Raw genomic sequence first — 16315 nt, 5'->3', positions numbered from 1 at the left:
TAAGTGTGTGTGAAAGCCGTACTTCAACTAGCTTGTTGAGAACCCAAGATTTCTATTCAGTTGCAAACTAGAATCAATATGTATACATGGGGAAGTAGTCGCTCAAAATCGTTTTACAGTGTAAACATCAGGAACTTCAAACCGGCAGTAGGAAAAAAACTGAGAAACCAGAGTAAAAGTTTCCCCGGCAAACAATTCCCTTTGTGTTAAATGAACGATCGTCTCTCCACATGTTCAGTTCTGGGAGATAATTGTGTTTGCAAGCCTTACGTTACCTAGGTTGTTGGGAACACAAAGTTTCTTTTCAGTTGCCAACTGCACTCCATATATATATGGGTATGTACAATTTCCTAATGTGTTTTACAGTGAAAACTGCAGGAAATTCAAACCGGAACTACTAAACACACTGAGAAACCAGAGTAAAATTTCCCTTGCAACACTTTCCCTTTGTGGTAGATGAACGAATGTCAATCCACATGCTAATTTCAGAGAGATTTGTGTGTGTGAAAGTCGTCCTTCAACTAACTAGTTGGGAACACAAATTTTCTATTCAGTTGCAGACTGCATTGCATACTTATATATGGGGATGTACACGCTCCAACCCGTTTTTACAGTGATAACTGAAGGAACTTCAAACCGGCACTAGGAAACACACTAGTTAACCACAGTAAAAGATTCCTTGCAACCCGTCCAATTGTGCTAGATGTACGAACGTCTGTGCACATGCTCAGTTCTTAGAGATAATTGTGTGTTCTAGCCATTCTTCACATAGCTTGTTGGGAACACAAACTTTCTTTGCAGTTGCAAACTGCACTCCATACATTTATATGGGGAGGTAATCGCTCCAACTCCTTTTTACAGTGAAAACTGCAGGAACTTCAAACCGGCACTTGGAAACACATTGAGAAACCAGAGTAAAAGTTTGTCCTGCAAAACGTTCCCTTTCTGCTAGATGAAAGAAATTCTCTCCATATGCTCAGTTCTGAGACATAAGTGTGTGTGCAAGCCTTCCTTCACCTAGCTTGTTGAGAACCCAAAATTTCTTCTCAGTTGCAAACTGCAAACCATATATATATATATGGGAAGCTACACGCTCCAACTCGATTTACAGTGTAAACTTCAGGAACTTCAAACCGGCAGTAGGAAAAACACTGAGAAACCAGAGTAAAAGTTTTCCCTGCAAACCATTCCATTTATGTTAGATGAACGGAAGTCTCTCCACATGCTCAGTTCTGAGACATAAATGTGTGTGCAAGCCGTAATTCACCCAGCATTTTGGGAACAGAAAGTTTCTTATAATTTGCAAACTGCACTCCTTACATTTATAAGGGGAGGTACTCGCTTCAAATCTGTTTTACAGAGAAAACTGCAGGAACTTCAAACCAGCACAAGGAAAGAAACTACGAAACCAGAGTAAAAGATTCTCCTGCAACCAGTTCCATTTTTGCTAGATGAACGAAAGTTTATCCTCATGCTCTTTTCTGAGAGAATTTTGTGTGTGAATGCCGTTCTTCACCTAGCTTGTTGGAAACACAAAGTACTTTTTCAGTTGCAAACTGCAATCCACACATATATATGGGAAGGTACTCGCTCCCACTCGATTTTACAGTGAAAACTGCAGGAACTTGAAACCTAACCAGGAAAACTCCGAAAAACCAGTGTTAAACTTTCTCCTGCATCCCATTCCCTTTATGCTAGATAAAAGGACGTTTATCCACATGCTCAATTCTGAGAAATAAGTGTGTGTGAAAGCCGTCCTTCACCTAGCTTGTTGAGAACCCAAAATTTCTTTCCAGTTGCAAACTTCAATCCATACATATATATGGGCAGGTACTCGCTCCAACTCGGTTTTACAATGAAACCTGCAGGAACTTCAAAGCGGCACTAGGAAACACACTGAGAAACCAGAGTAAAAGTTTCCCCAGCTATCATTCCTTTTGTGCTAGATGAATGAACGTCTCTCCACATGCTCAGTTCTGGGAGATAATTGTGTTTGCAAGCCTTACTTTACCTAGGTTGTTGGGAACACAAAGTTTCTTTTCAGTTGCCAACTGCACTCCATATATATATGGGTATGTACAATTTCCTAATGCCTTTTACAGTGAAAACTGCAGGAAATTCAAACCGGCTCTACTAAACACACTGAGAAACCAGAGTAAAAGTTTCTCCTGCAACACTTTCCCTTTGTTTTAGATGAACGAATGTCTCTCCACATGCTAAGTTCTGAGAGATTTGTGTGTGTGAAAGTCGTCCTTCAACTAACTAGTTGGGAACACACATTTTCTATTCAGTTGCAAACTGCATTGCATACTTATATATGGGGATGTACACGCTCCAACCCGTTTTTATAGTGATAACTGAAGAAACTTCAAACCGGCACTAGGAAACACACTAGTTAACCACAGTAAAAGATTCCTTGCAACCCGTTCAATTTGTGCTAGATGAACGAACATCTCTGCACATGCTCAGTTCTTAGAGATAATTGTGTGTTAGCCGTTCTTCAACTAGCTTTTTGGGAACACAAACATTCTTTGCAGTTGCAAACTGCACTCCATACATTTATATGGGGAGGTACTAGCTCCAACTCCTTTTTACAGTGAAAACTGCAGGAACTTCAAACCGGCACTTGGAAACACATTGAGAAACCAGAGTAAAAGTTTGCCCTGCAAAACGTTCCCTTTGTGCTAGATGAAAGAAATTCTCTCCATATGCTCAGTTCTGAGACATAAGTGTGTGTGAAAGCCTTGCTTCACCTAGCTTGTTGAGAACCCAAAATTTCTATTCAGTTGCAAACTGCAATGGATACATATATATGGGGAGGTACCCGCTCCAACTCGGTTTTACAGTGAAAACTGCAGGCACCTTAAAACTGCACCAGGAAAAACACTGAAAAACCAGTGTTAAACTTTCTCCTGCCATCCGTTCCATTTGTGCTGGATGAATGAACGTTTATCCACATGCTCAATTCTGAGAGATATGTGTGTGTGAAAGCCGTACTTCACCCAGCTTGTTGGGAACCCAAAGTTTCTTGTCAGTTGCAAACAGCAATACATACAAATATATGGTGAAGTACTTGCTCCAACTCGTTTTTACAGTGAAAATTGAAGGAGTTTCAAATCGGCACTAGGAAACACACTGGGAATCCAGAGTAAAATTTTCCCTGCAACCCTTTCCCTTAGTGCTAGATGAAAGAACGTCTCTCCACATGCTCAGTTCTGAGATATAAGTGTGTGTGAAAGTCGTCTTTCAACTAGCACTTTGGGAACATAAAGTTTCTTTTTAGTTGCAAATTGCACTCCATAATTATATATGGGGAAGTACTCGCTCCAACTCTGATTTACAGTGAAAACTGCAGGAACTTCAAACATGCACCAGGAAAAACACTGAAAAATCCTGTGTTAAACTTTCTCCGGTTAACCTTTTCCTCTGTGCTAGATGAACGAAAGTTTATCCACATACTCAATTCTGAGAGATCAGTGTGTGTGTAAGCCGTACTTCACATAGCATTTAGGGAACACAAAGATTCTTTTCAGTTGCAAACTGCACTCCTTACAAATATATGGGGAGGTACTCGCCTCAACTAGATTTACAGTGAAAACTGCAGGAAATTCAAACCGGCACTAGGAAACACACTACGAAACCAGAGTAAAAGATTCTCTAGCAAACCGTTCCATTTGGTCTAGATGAAAGAAAGTCTCTCCACATGCTCTGGTTTGAGAGTTAAGTGTGTGTGAAAGCCGTACTTCAACTAGCTTGTTGAGAACCCAAAATTTCTATTCAGTTGCAAACTGCAATCAATATATATACATGGGGATGTACTCGCTCAAACTCGTTTTACAGTGTAAACTTCAGGAAATTCAAACAGGCAGTAGGAAAAACACTGAGAAACCAGAGTAAAAGTTTCCCCGGCAAACAATTCCCTTTGTGTTAAATGAACGATCGTCTCTCCACATGCTCAGTTCTGGGAGATAATTGTGTTTGCAAGCCTTACTTTACCTAGGTTGTTGGGAACACAAAGTTTCTTTTCAGTTGCCAACTGCACTCCATATATATATATGGGTATGTACAAATTCCTAATGTCTTTTACAGTGAAAACTGCAGGAAATTCAAACCGGCACTACTAAACACACTGAGAAACCAGAGTAAAAGTTTCTCCTGCAACACTTTCCCTTTGTGGTAGATGAACGAAAATCTCTCCACATGCTAAGTTCTGAGAGTTTTGTGTGTGTGAACGTCGTCCTTCAACTAACTAGTTGGGAACCCAAATTTTCTATTCAGTTGCAGACAGCATTGCATACTTATATATGAAGATGTACACGCTCCAACCCGTTTTTTACAGTGATAAAAGAAGATACTTCAAACCGGCACTAGGAAGCACACTAGTTAACCACAGTAAAATATTCCTTGCAACCCGTTCCAATTGTGCTAGATGAACGAACGTCTCTGCACATGCTCAGTTCTTAGAGATAATACTGTGTGTTAGCCGTTCTTCAACTAGCTTTTTGGGAACACAAACTTTCTTTGCAGTTGCAAACTGCAATCCATACATTTATATGGGGAGGTACTCACTCCAACACCTTTTTACAGTGAAACCTGCAGGAACTTCAAACCGGCACTTGGAAACACATTGAGAAACCAGAGTAAAAGATTGTCCTGCAAACCGTTCCCTTTGTGCTAGATGAAAGAAATTCTCTCCATATGCTCAGTTCTGAGAGATAATTGTGTTTGCAAGCCGTCCTTCACCAAGCTTGTTGAGAACCCAAAATTTCTTTTCAGTTGCAAACTGCAATCCATACATATATATGGGAAGCTACACGCTCCAACTCGATTTACAGTGTAAACTTCAGGAACTTCAAACCGGCAATAGGAAAAACACTGAGAAACCAGAGGAAAAGTTTCCCCTGCAAATCATTCCATTTGTGTTAGATGAACGGAAGTCTCTCCGCATGCTCAGTTCTGAGACATAAGTGTGTGTGCAAGCCGTAATTCACCCAGCATTTTGGGAACAGAAAGTTTCTTTTAAGTTGCAAACTGCACTCCTTACATATATAAGGGGAGGTAATCGCTTCAACTCTGTTTTACAGAGAAAACTGCTGGAACATCAAACCAGCACTAGGAAAGACACTACGAAACCAGAGTAAAAGATTCTCCTGCAACCAGTTCCATTTTTGCTAGATGAACGAAAGTTTATCCTCAAGCTACTTTCTGAGAGAATTTTGTGTGTGAATGCCGTCCTTCACCTAGCTTGTGGGGAACACAAAGTTCCTTTTCAGTTGCAAACTGCAATCCATACATATATATGGGTAGGTACTCGCTCCCACTCGGTTTTACAGGGAAAACTGCAGGAACTTGAAACCTAACAAGGAAAGCTCCGAAAAAACTGTGTTAAACATTCTCCTGCATCCCGTTCCCTTTATGCTAGATAAAAGGACGTTTATCCACATGCTCAATTCTGAGAAATATGTGTGTGTGAAAGCCGTCCTTCACCTAGCTTGTTGAGAACCCAAAATTTCTTTTCAGTTGCAAACTTCAATCCATACATATATATGGGCAGGTACGCGCTCAAACTCGGTTTTACAATGAAATCTGCAGGAAATTCAAAGCGGCACTAGGAAACACACTGAGAAACCAGAGTAAAAGTTTTCCCTGCTATCATTCCTTTTGTGCTAGATGAATGAACGTCTCTCCACATGCTCAGTTCTGAGAGATAAATGTGTGTGAAAACCATCCTTCAAATACCTCATTGGGAACACAAAGATTCTTTTCAGTTGCAAACTGCAATGGATACATATATATGGGGAGGTACCCGCTCCAACTCGGTTTTACAGTGAAAACTGCAGGAACCTTAAACCTGCACCAGGAAAAACACTGAAAAATCCTGTGTTAAACTTTCTCCGGCAAGCCGTTTCCTTTGGGCTAGATGAACGAACGTTTATCCACATACTCTATTCTGAGAGATCAGTGTGTGTGCAAGCCGTAATTCACATAGCATTTTGGGAACACAAAGATTCTTTTCAGTTGCAAACTGCACTCCTTACAAATATATGGGGAGATAATCGCCTCAACTAGTTTTTACAGTGAAAACTGCAGGAAATTCAAACTGGCACTAGGAAACACACTACGAAACCAGAGTAAAAGATTCCCTAGAAAACCGTTCCATTTGGGCTAGATGAAAGAAAGTCTCTCCACATGCTCAGTTTTGAGAGTTAAGTGTGTGTGAAAGCCGTAGTTCAACTAGCTTGTTGAGAACCCAAAATTTCTATTCAGTTGCAAACTGCAATCAATATATATACATGGGGAGGTACTCGCTCAAACTCGTATTACAGTGTAAACTTCAGGAACTTCAAACAGGCAGTAGGAAAATCACTGAGAATCCAGAGTAAAAGTTTCCCCGGCAAACAATTCCCTTTGTGTTAAATGAACGATCGTATCTCCACATGCTCAGTTCTGGGAGATAATTGTGTTTGCAAGCCTTACTATACCTAGGTTGTTGAGAACACAAAGTTTCTTTTCAGTTGCCAAATGCACTCCATACATATATATGGGTATGTACAATTTCCTAATGTTTTTTACAGTGAAAACTGCAGGAAATTCAAACCGGCACTACTAAACACACTGAGAAACCAGAGTAAAATTTCACTTGCAACACTTTCCCTCTGTGGTAGATGAACGAATGTCTCTCCACATGCTAATTTCAGAGAGATTTGTGTGTGTGAAAGTCGTCCTTCAACTAACTAGTTGGGAACACAAATTTTCTATTCAGTTGCAGACTGCATTGCATACTTATATATGGGGATGTACACGCTCCAACCCGTTTTTACAGTGATAACTTAAGGAACTTCAAACCGGCACTAGGAAACACACTAGTTAACCACAGTTAAAGATTCCTTGCAACCCGTTCCATTTGAGCTAGATGAACGAACGTCTCTGCACATGCTCAATTCTTAGAAATAATTGTGTGTTCTAGCCGTTCTTCAACTAGCTTTTTGGGAACACAAACTTTCTTTGCAGTTGCAAACTGCACTCCATACATTTATATGGGGAGGTACTCGCTCCAACTACTTTTTACAGTGAAAACTGCAGGAATTTCAAACCGGCACTTGGAAACACATTGAGAAACCAGAGTAAAAGTTTGTCCTTCAAAACTTTCCTTTGTGCTAGATGAAAGAAATTCTCTCCATATGCTCAGTTCTGAGAGATAAGTGTGTGTGCAAGCCGTCCTTCACCTAGCTTGTTGAGAACCCAAAATTACTTTTCAGTTGCAAACTGCAATCCATACATATATATGGGGAGCTACACGCTCCAACTCGATTTACAGTGTAAACTTCAGGAATTTCAAACCGGCAGTAGGAAAAACTCTGAGAAATCAGAGGAAATGTTTCCCCTGCAAAACATTCCATTTGTGTTAGATGAACGGAAGTCTCTCAACATGCTCAGTTCTGAGACATAAGTGTGTGTGCAAGCCGTACTTCACCCAGCATTTTGGGAAGAGAAAGTTTCTTTTAAGTTGCCAACTGCACTCCTTACATATATAAGGGTAGGTAATCGCTCCAACTCGGTTTTACAGAGAAAACTGCAGGAACTTCAAACCAGCACTAGGAAACACACTACGAAACCAGAGTAAAAGGTTCTCCTGCAACCAGTTCCATTTTTGCTAGATGAACGAAAGTTTATCCTCATGCTCTTTTCTGAGAGAATTTTGTGTGTGAATGCCGTCCTTCACCTAGCTTGTTGGGAACACAAAGTACCTTTTCAGTTGCAAACTGCAATCCACACATATATATGGGCAGGTACTCGCTCCCACTCGATTTTCCAGTGAAAACTGCAAGAACTTGAAAACTAACCAGGAAAACTCCGAAAAACCAGTGTTAAACTTTCTCCTGCATCCCGTTCCCTTTATGGTAGATAATAGGACGTTTATCCACATGCTCAATTCTGAGAAATAAGTGTGTGTGAAAGCCGTCCTTCACCTAGCTTGTTGAGAACCCAAAATTTCTTTTCAGTTACAAACTTCAATCCATACATATATATGGGCAGTTACTCGCTCCAACTCGGTTTTACAATGAAACCTGCAGGAACTTCAAAGCGGCACTAGGAAACACACTGAGAAACCAGAGTAAAATTTCTCCAGCTATCATTCCTTTTGTGCAAGATGAATGAACGTCTCTCCACATGCTCAGTTCTGAGAGAGAAATGTGTGTGAAAAACAACCTTCAAATACCTCATTGGGAACACAAAGTTTCTTTTCAGTTGCAAACTGCAGTGGACACATATATATGGGGAAGTACTCGCTCCAACTCGGTTTTACAGTGAAAACTGCAGGAACCTTAAACCTGCACCAGGAAAAACACTGAAAAACCAGTGTTAAACTTCCTCCTGATACCCGTTCAATTTGTGCTGGATGAATGAACGTTTATCCACATGCTCAATTCTGAGAGATATGTGTGTGTGAAAGCCGTACTTCACCTAGCTTGTTGGGAACCCAAAGTTTCTTGTCAGTTGCAAACAGCAATACATACAAATATATGGTGAAGTACTTGCTCCAACTCGTTTTTACAGTGAAAATTGAAGGAGTTTCAAATCGGCACTAGGAAACACACTGGGAATCCAGAGTAAAATTTTCCCTGCAAACCTTTCCCTTAGTGCTAGATGAACGAACGTCTCTCCACATGCTCAGTTCTGAGATATATGTTTGTGTGAAAGTCGTCTTTCAACTAGCACTTTGGGAACATAAAGTTTCTTTTTAGTTGCAAATTGCACTCCATAATTATATAAGGGGAGGTACTCGCTCCAACTCTGATTTACAGTGAAAACTGCAGGAACTTCAAACATGCACCAGGAAAAACACTGAAAAATCCTGTGTTAAACTTTCCCTGGCAACCCGTTTCCTTTGTCCTAGATGAACGAACGTTTATCCACATACTCAATTCTGAGAGATCTGTGTGTGTGCAAGCCGTACTTCACATAGCATGTTGGGAACACAAAGATTCTTTTCAGTTGCAAACTGCACTCCTTACAAATATATGGGGAGGTACTCGCCTCAACTAGTTTTTACAGTGAAAACTGCAGGAAATTCAAACCGGCACTAGGAAACACACTACGAAACCAGAGTAAAAGATTCCCTAGGAAAACGTTCCATTTGTGCTAGATGAAAGAAAGTCTCACCACATGCTCAGTTTTGAGAGTTAAGTGTGTGTGAAAGCCGTACTTCAACTAGCTTGTTGAGAACCCAAAATTTCTATTCAGTTGCAAACTGCAATCAATATGTATACATGGGGAAGTTCTCGCTCAAACACGTTTTACAGTGTAAACATCAGGAACTTCAAACCGGCAGTAGGAAAAACACTGAGAAACCAGAGTAAAAGTTTCATGGGCAAACAATTCCCTTTGTGTTAAATGAACGATCCTCTCTCCACATGTTCAGTTCTGGGAGATAATTGTGTTTGCAAGCCTTACTTTACCTAGGTTGTTGGGAACACAAAGTTTCTTTTCAGTTGCCAACTGCACTCCATATATATATGGGTATGTACAATTTCCTAATGTCTTTTACAGTGAAAACTGCAGGAAATTCAAACCGGCACTACTAAACACACTGAGAAACCAGAGTAAAATTTCTCTTGCATCACTTTCCCTTTGTGGTAGATGAACGAATGTCACTCCACATGCTAATTTCAGAGAGATTTGTGTGTGTGAATTTCGTCCTTCAACTAACTAGTTGGGAACACAAATTTTCTATTCAGTTGCAGACTGCATTGCATACATATATAAGGGGAGCTACACGCTGCAACTCGATTTACAGTGTAAACTTCAGGAACTTCAAACCGGCAGTAGGAAAAACACTGAGAAACCAGAGGAAAAGTTTCCCCTGCAAAACAATCCATTTGTGTTAGATGAACGGAAGTCTCTCCACATGCTCAGTTCTGAGACATAAGTGTGTGTGCAAGCTGTACTTCACCCAGCATTTTGGGAACAGAAAGTTTCTTTTAAGTTGCAAACTGCACTCCTCACATATATAAGGGGAGGTAATCGCTTCAACTCTGTTTTACAGAGAAAACTGCAGGAACTTCAGACCAGCACTAGGAAACACTACGAAACCAGAGTAAAAGATTCTCCTGCAACCAGTTCCATTTTTGCTAGATGAAAGAAAGTTTAACCTCATGCTCATTTCTGAGAGAATTTTGTGAGTGAATGCCGTCCTTCACCTAGCTTTTTGGGAACACAAAGTTCCTTTTAGGTTACAAACTGCAATCCATACATATATATGGGCAGGTACCCTCTCCAACTCGGTTTTACAATGAAATCTGCAGGAACTTCAAAGCGGCACTAGGAAACACACTACGAAACCAGAGTAAAAGTTTCCCCTGCTCTCATTTCTTTTGTGCTAGATGAATGAACGTCTCTCCACATGCTCAGTTCTGAGAGATAAATGTGTGTGAAAACCATACTTCAATTACCTCATTGGGAACACAAAGATTCTTTTCAGTTGCAAACTGCAATGGATACATATATATGGGGAGGTACTCGCTCCAACACGGTTTTACAGTGAAAACTGCAGGAACCTTAAAACTGCACCAGGAAAAACACTGAAAAACCAGTGTTAAACTTTCTCCGGCAACCCGTTTCCTTTGTGCTAGATGAACGAATGTTTATCCACATACTCAATTCTGAGAGATCAGTTTGTGTTCAAGCCGTACTTCACATAGCATGTTGGGAACCCAAAGTTTCTTTTCAGTTGCAAAATGCACTCCTTACAAATATATGGGGAGGTACTCGCCTCAACTAGTTTTTACAGTGAAAACTGCAGGAAATTCAAACCGGCACTAGGAAACACACTACGAAACCAGAGTAAAAGATTCTCTAGCAAACCGTTCCATTTGGTCTAGATGAAAGAAAGTCTCTCCACATGCTCAGTTTTGAGAGTTAAGTGTGTGTGAAAGCCGTACTTCAACTAGCTTGTTGAGAACACAAAATTTCTATTCAGTTGCAAACTGCAATCAATATATATACATGGGGATGTACTCGCTCAAACTCGTTTTACAGTGTAAACTTCAGGAACTTCAAACAGGCAGTAGGAAAAACAATGAGAAACCAGAGTACAGGTTTCCCCGGCAAACAATTCCCTTTGTGTTAAATGAACGATCGTCTCTCCACATGCTCAGTTCTGGGAGATAATTGTGTTTGCAAGCCTTACTTTACCTAGGTTGTTGGGAACACAAAGATTCTTTTCAGTTGCCAACGGCACTCCATAAATATATATGGGTATGTACAATTTCCTAATGTCTTTTACAGTGAAAACTGCAGGAAATTCAAACCGGCACTACTAAACACACTGAGAAACCACAGTAAAAGTTTCTCCTGCAAAATTTTCCATTTGTGGTAGATGAACGAAAGTCTCTCCACATGCTAATTTCTGAGAGTTTTGTGTGTATGAACGTCGTCCTTGAACTAACTAGTGGGGAACACAAATTTTCTATTCAGTTGCAGACTGCATTGCATACTTATATATGGGGATGTACACGCTCCAACCCGTTTTTACAGTGATAACAGAAGGAACTTCTAACCGGCACTAGGAAGCACACTAGTTAACCACAGTAAAAGATTCCTTGCAACCCGTTCCATTTGTGCTAGATGAACGAACGTCTCTGCACATGCTCAGTTCTTAGAGATAATTGTGTGTGCTAGCCGTTCTTCAACTAGCTTTTTTGGGAACACAAACATTCTTTGCAGTTGCAAACTGCACTCCATACATTTATATGGGGAGGTACCCGCTCTAACACCTTTTTACAATGAAAACTGCAGGAACGTCAAACCGGCACTTGGAAACACATTGAGAAACCAGAGTAAAAGATTGTCCTGCAAACCTTTCCATTTGTGCTAGATGAAAGAAATTCTCTCCAAATGCTCAGTTCTGAGAGATAAGTGTGTGTGCAAGCCGTCCTTCACCTAGCTTGTTGAGAACCCAAAATTTCTTTTCAGTTGCAAACTGCAATCCATACATATATAAGGGGAGCTACACGCTGCAACTCGATTTACAGTGTAAACTTCAGGAACTTCAAACAGGCAGTAGGAAAAACATTGAGAAACCAGAGTACAGGTTTCCCCGGCAAACAATTCCCTTTGTGTTAAATGAACGATCGTCTCTCCACATGCTCAGTTCTGGGAGATAATTGTGTTTGCAAGCCTTAATTTACCTAGGTTGTTGGGAACACAAAGATTCTTTTCAGTTGCCAACGGCACTCCATAAATATATATGGGTATGTACAATTTCCTAATGTCTTTTACAGTGAAAACTGCAGGAAATTCAAACCGGCACTACTAAACACACTGAGAAACCACAGTAAAAGTTTCTCCTGCAAAATTTTCCATTTGTGGTAGATGAACGAAAGTCTCTCCACATGCTAAGTTCTGAGAGTTTTGTGTGTATGAACGTCGTCCTTGAACTAACTAGTGGGGAACACAAATTTTCTATTCAGTTGCAGACTGCATTGCATACTTATATATGGGGATGTACACGCTCCAACCCGTTTTTACAGTGATAACTGAAGGAACTTCTAACCGGCACTAGGAAGCACACTAGTTAACCACAGTAAAAGATTCCTTGCAACCCGTTCCATTTGTGCTAGATGAACGAACGTCTCTGCACATGCTCAGTTCTTAGAGATAATTGTGTGTGCTAGCCGTTCTTCAACTAGCTTTTTTGGGAACACAAACATTCTTTGCAGTTGCAAACTGCACTCCATACATTTATATGGGGAGGTACCCGCTCTAACACCTTTTTACAATGAAAACTGCAGGAACGTCAAACCGGCACTTGGAAACACATTGAGAAACCAGAGTAAAGATTGTCCTGCAAACCTTTCCATTTGTGCTAGATGAAAGAAATTCTCTCCATATGCTCAGTTCTGAGAGATAAGTGTGTGTGCAAGCCGTCCTTCACCTAGCTTGTTGAGAACCCAAAATTTCTTTTCAGTTGCAAACTGCAATCCATACATATATAAGGGGAGCTACACGCTGCAACTCGATTTACAGTGTAAACTTCAGGAACTTCAAACCGGCAGTAGGAAAAACACTGAGAAACCAGAGGAAAAGTTTCCCCTGCAAAACAATCCATTTGTGTTAGATGAACAGAAGTCTCTCCACATGCTCAGTTCTGAGACATAAGTGTGTGTGCAAGCCGTACTTCACCCAGCATTTTGGGAACAGAAAGTTTCTTTTAAGTTGCAAACTGCACTCCTTACATATATAAGGGGAGGTAATCGCTTCAACTCTGTTTTACAGAGAAAACTGCAGGAACTTCAAACCAGCACTAGGAAACACTACGAAACCAGAGTAAAAGATTCTCCTGCAACCAGTTCCATTTTTCCTAGATGAACGAAAGTTTAACCTCATGCTCATTTCTGGGAGAATTTTGTGTGTGAATGCAGCCTTCAACTAGCTTGTTGGGAACACAAAGTTCCTTTTAGGTTGCAAACTGCAATCCATACATATATATGGGCAGGTACCCGCTCCAACTCGGTTTTACAATGAAATCTGCAGGAACTACAAAGCGGCACTAGAAACACACTACGAAACCAGAGTAAAAGTTTCCCCTGCTCTCATTTCTTTTGTGCTAGATGAATGAACGTCTCTCCACATGCTCAGTTCTGAGAGATAAATGTGTGTGAAAACCATACTTCAAATACCTCATTGGGAACACAAAGATTCTTTTCAGTTGCAAACTGCAATGGATACATATATATGGGGAGGTACTCGCTCCAACACGGTTTTACAGTGAAAACTGCAGGAACCTTAAACCTGCACCAGGAAAAACACTGAAAAACCAGTGTTAAACATTCTCCTGCCACCCGTTCCATTTGTGCTGGATGAATGAACGTTTATCCACATGCTCAATTCTGAGAGATATGTGTGTGTGAAAGCCGTACTTCACCTAGCTTGTTGGGAACCCAAAGTTTCTTGTCAGTTGCAAACAGCAATACATACAAATATATGGTGAAATACTCGCTCCAACTCGTTTTTACAGTGAAAATTGGAGGAGTTTCAAATCGGCACTAGGAAACACACTGGGAATCCAGAGTAAAATTTTCCCTGCAACCCTTTCCCTTAGTGCTAGATGAACGAACGTCTCTCCACATGCTCAGTTCTGAGATATAAGTGTGTGTGAAAGTCGTCTTTCAACTACCACTTTGGGAACATAAAGTTTCTTTTTAGTTGCAAATTGCACTCCATAAATATATAAGGGGAGGTACTCGCTCCAACTCTGATTTACAGTGAAAACTGCAGGAACTTCAAACATGCACCAGGAAAAACACTGAAAATACCTGTGTTAAACTTTCTCCAGCAACCCGTTTCCTTTGTGCTAGATGAACGAACGTTTATCCACATACTCAATTCTGAGAGATCAGTGTGTGTGCAAGCCGTACTAAACATAGCATGTTATCCCAAAGATTCTTTTCAGTTGCAAACCGCACTCCTTACAAATATATGGGGAGGTACTCGCCTCAACTAGTTTTTGCAGTGAACACTGCACGAAATTCAAACCGGCACTAGGAAACATACTACGAAACCAGAGTAAAAGATTCTATAGCAAACCGTTCCTTTTGTGCTAGATGAAAGAAAATCTCTCCACATGCTTAATTTTGAGAGTTAAGTGTGTGTGAAAGCCGTACTTCAACTAGCTTGTTGAGAATCCAAAATTTCTTCTCAGTTGCAAATTGTAATCCATATATATACATGGGGAGGTACTCGCTCAAACTCATTTTACAGTGTAAACTTCAGGAACTTCAAACCGGCAGTAGGAAAAACACTGAGAATCCAGAGATAAGTTTCCCCTGCAAACTGTTCCCTTTGTGCTAGATGAACGAACGTCTCTCCAAATGCTAATTTCTGAGAGTTTTGTGTGTGTGAACGTCGTCCTTCAACTAACTATTTGGGAAAACAAAGTTTCTTTTCAGTTGCCAACTGCACTCCATACATATATATGGGTATGTAAAATTTCCTAATGTCTTTTACAGTGAAAACTGCAGGAAATTCAAACCGGCACTACTAAACACACTGAGAAACCAGAGTAAAAGTTTCTCCTGCAACACTTTCCCTTTGTGGTAGATGAACGAAAATCTCTCCACATGCTAAGTTCTGAGAGTTTTGTGTGTGTGAACGTCGTCCTTCAACTAACTAGTTGGGAACACAAATTTTCTATTCAGTTGCAGACTGCATTGCATACTTATATATGGGGATGTACACGCTCCAACCCGTTTTTACAGTGATAAATGAAAGAACTTCAAACCGGCACTAGGAAACACACTACTTAAAGAGAGAGAAAGATACTCCTGGAACCCGTTCCATTTGTGCTAGATGAACGAAAGTCTCTCCACATGCTCAGTTCTGAGAGATAAGTGTGTGTGAAAGCCGTTCTTCACCTAGCTTGTTGGGAACACAAAGTTTCTTTTCAGTTGCAAACTGCAATCCCTACATAAATATGAGGTGGTACTCGCTCCAACTCAGTTTTACAGTGAAAACTGCAGGAAGTTGAAAACTGCACCAGGAAAAACACTGAAAATGCAGTGTTAAACTTTCTCCTGCAACCCGTTCGCTTTGTGCTGGATAAACGAACGTTTATCCACATGCTCAATTCTGAGAGATAATTGTTTGTGAAAGCCATCTTTCACCTATCTTGTTGAGAACCCAGAATTTCTTTTAAGTTGCAAACTGCAATCCATACATATATATGGGGAGTTACACGCTCCAAAACGTTTTGCAGTGTAAACTTCAAGAACTTCAAACCGGCTGTAGGAAAACTCTGTGAAACCAGAGGAAAAGTCCCCTGCAAAACGTTCCCTTTGTGTTAGATGAACGGACGTCTCTCCTCATGCTCAGTTCGGAGACATAAGTGAGTGTGCAAGCCGTACTTTACCTAGCATTTTGGGAACAGAAACTTTCTCTTAATTTGCAAACTGCACAACTTACATATATATGGGTAGGTATTCGCTCCAACTCAGTTTTACAGAGAAAACTGCAGGAACTTCAAGCCAGCACTAGGAAACACACTACGAAACCAGAGTAAAAGATTCTCCTGCAACCAGTTCCATTTTTGCTAGATGAACGAAAGTTTATCCTCATGCTCATTTCGGAGAGAATTTTGTGTGTGAATGCCGTCCTTCACCTAGCTTGTTGGGAACACAAAGTTCCTTTTCAGTTGCAAACTGCAATCCATACATATATATGGGCAGGTACTCGCTCCAACTCGTTTTACAGTGTAAACTTCAGGAACTTCAAACAGGCAGTAGGAAAAACACTGAGAAACCAGAATAAAAGTTTC

The 16315-nt window shown here is 40.5% G+C and overlaps 1 long non-coding RNA gene across 1 annotated transcript; it reads right to left on the bottom strand.

The window, feature by feature from the left end:
- Nucleotides 1-2544: 2544 nt before the first annotated feature.
- Nucleotides 2545-9352, bottom strand: LOC116669232. Its single transcript, XR_004326570.1, has 3 exons — nucleotides 9297-9352; nucleotides 4744-4747; nucleotides 2545-2584 (listed from the first exon to the last, which is right to left on the bottom strand). It is a non-coding gene; the product is annotated as an uncharacterized LOC116669232 (long non-coding RNA).
- Nucleotides 9353-16315: the final 6963 nt, after the last annotated feature.

The sequence above is a fragment of the Camelus ferus genome, chromosome 16 (genome assembly GCF_009834535.1).
Source record: "Camelus ferus isolate YT-003-E chromosome 16, BCGSAC_Cfer_1.0, whole genome shotgun sequence".
Classification (NCBI taxonomy): Eukaryota; Metazoa; Chordata; class Mammalia; order Artiodactyla; family Camelidae; genus Camelus; species Camelus ferus.
Note: the sequence above shows the minus strand (reverse complement) of the source record. Positions and strands in the feature narration are given on the sequence as shown.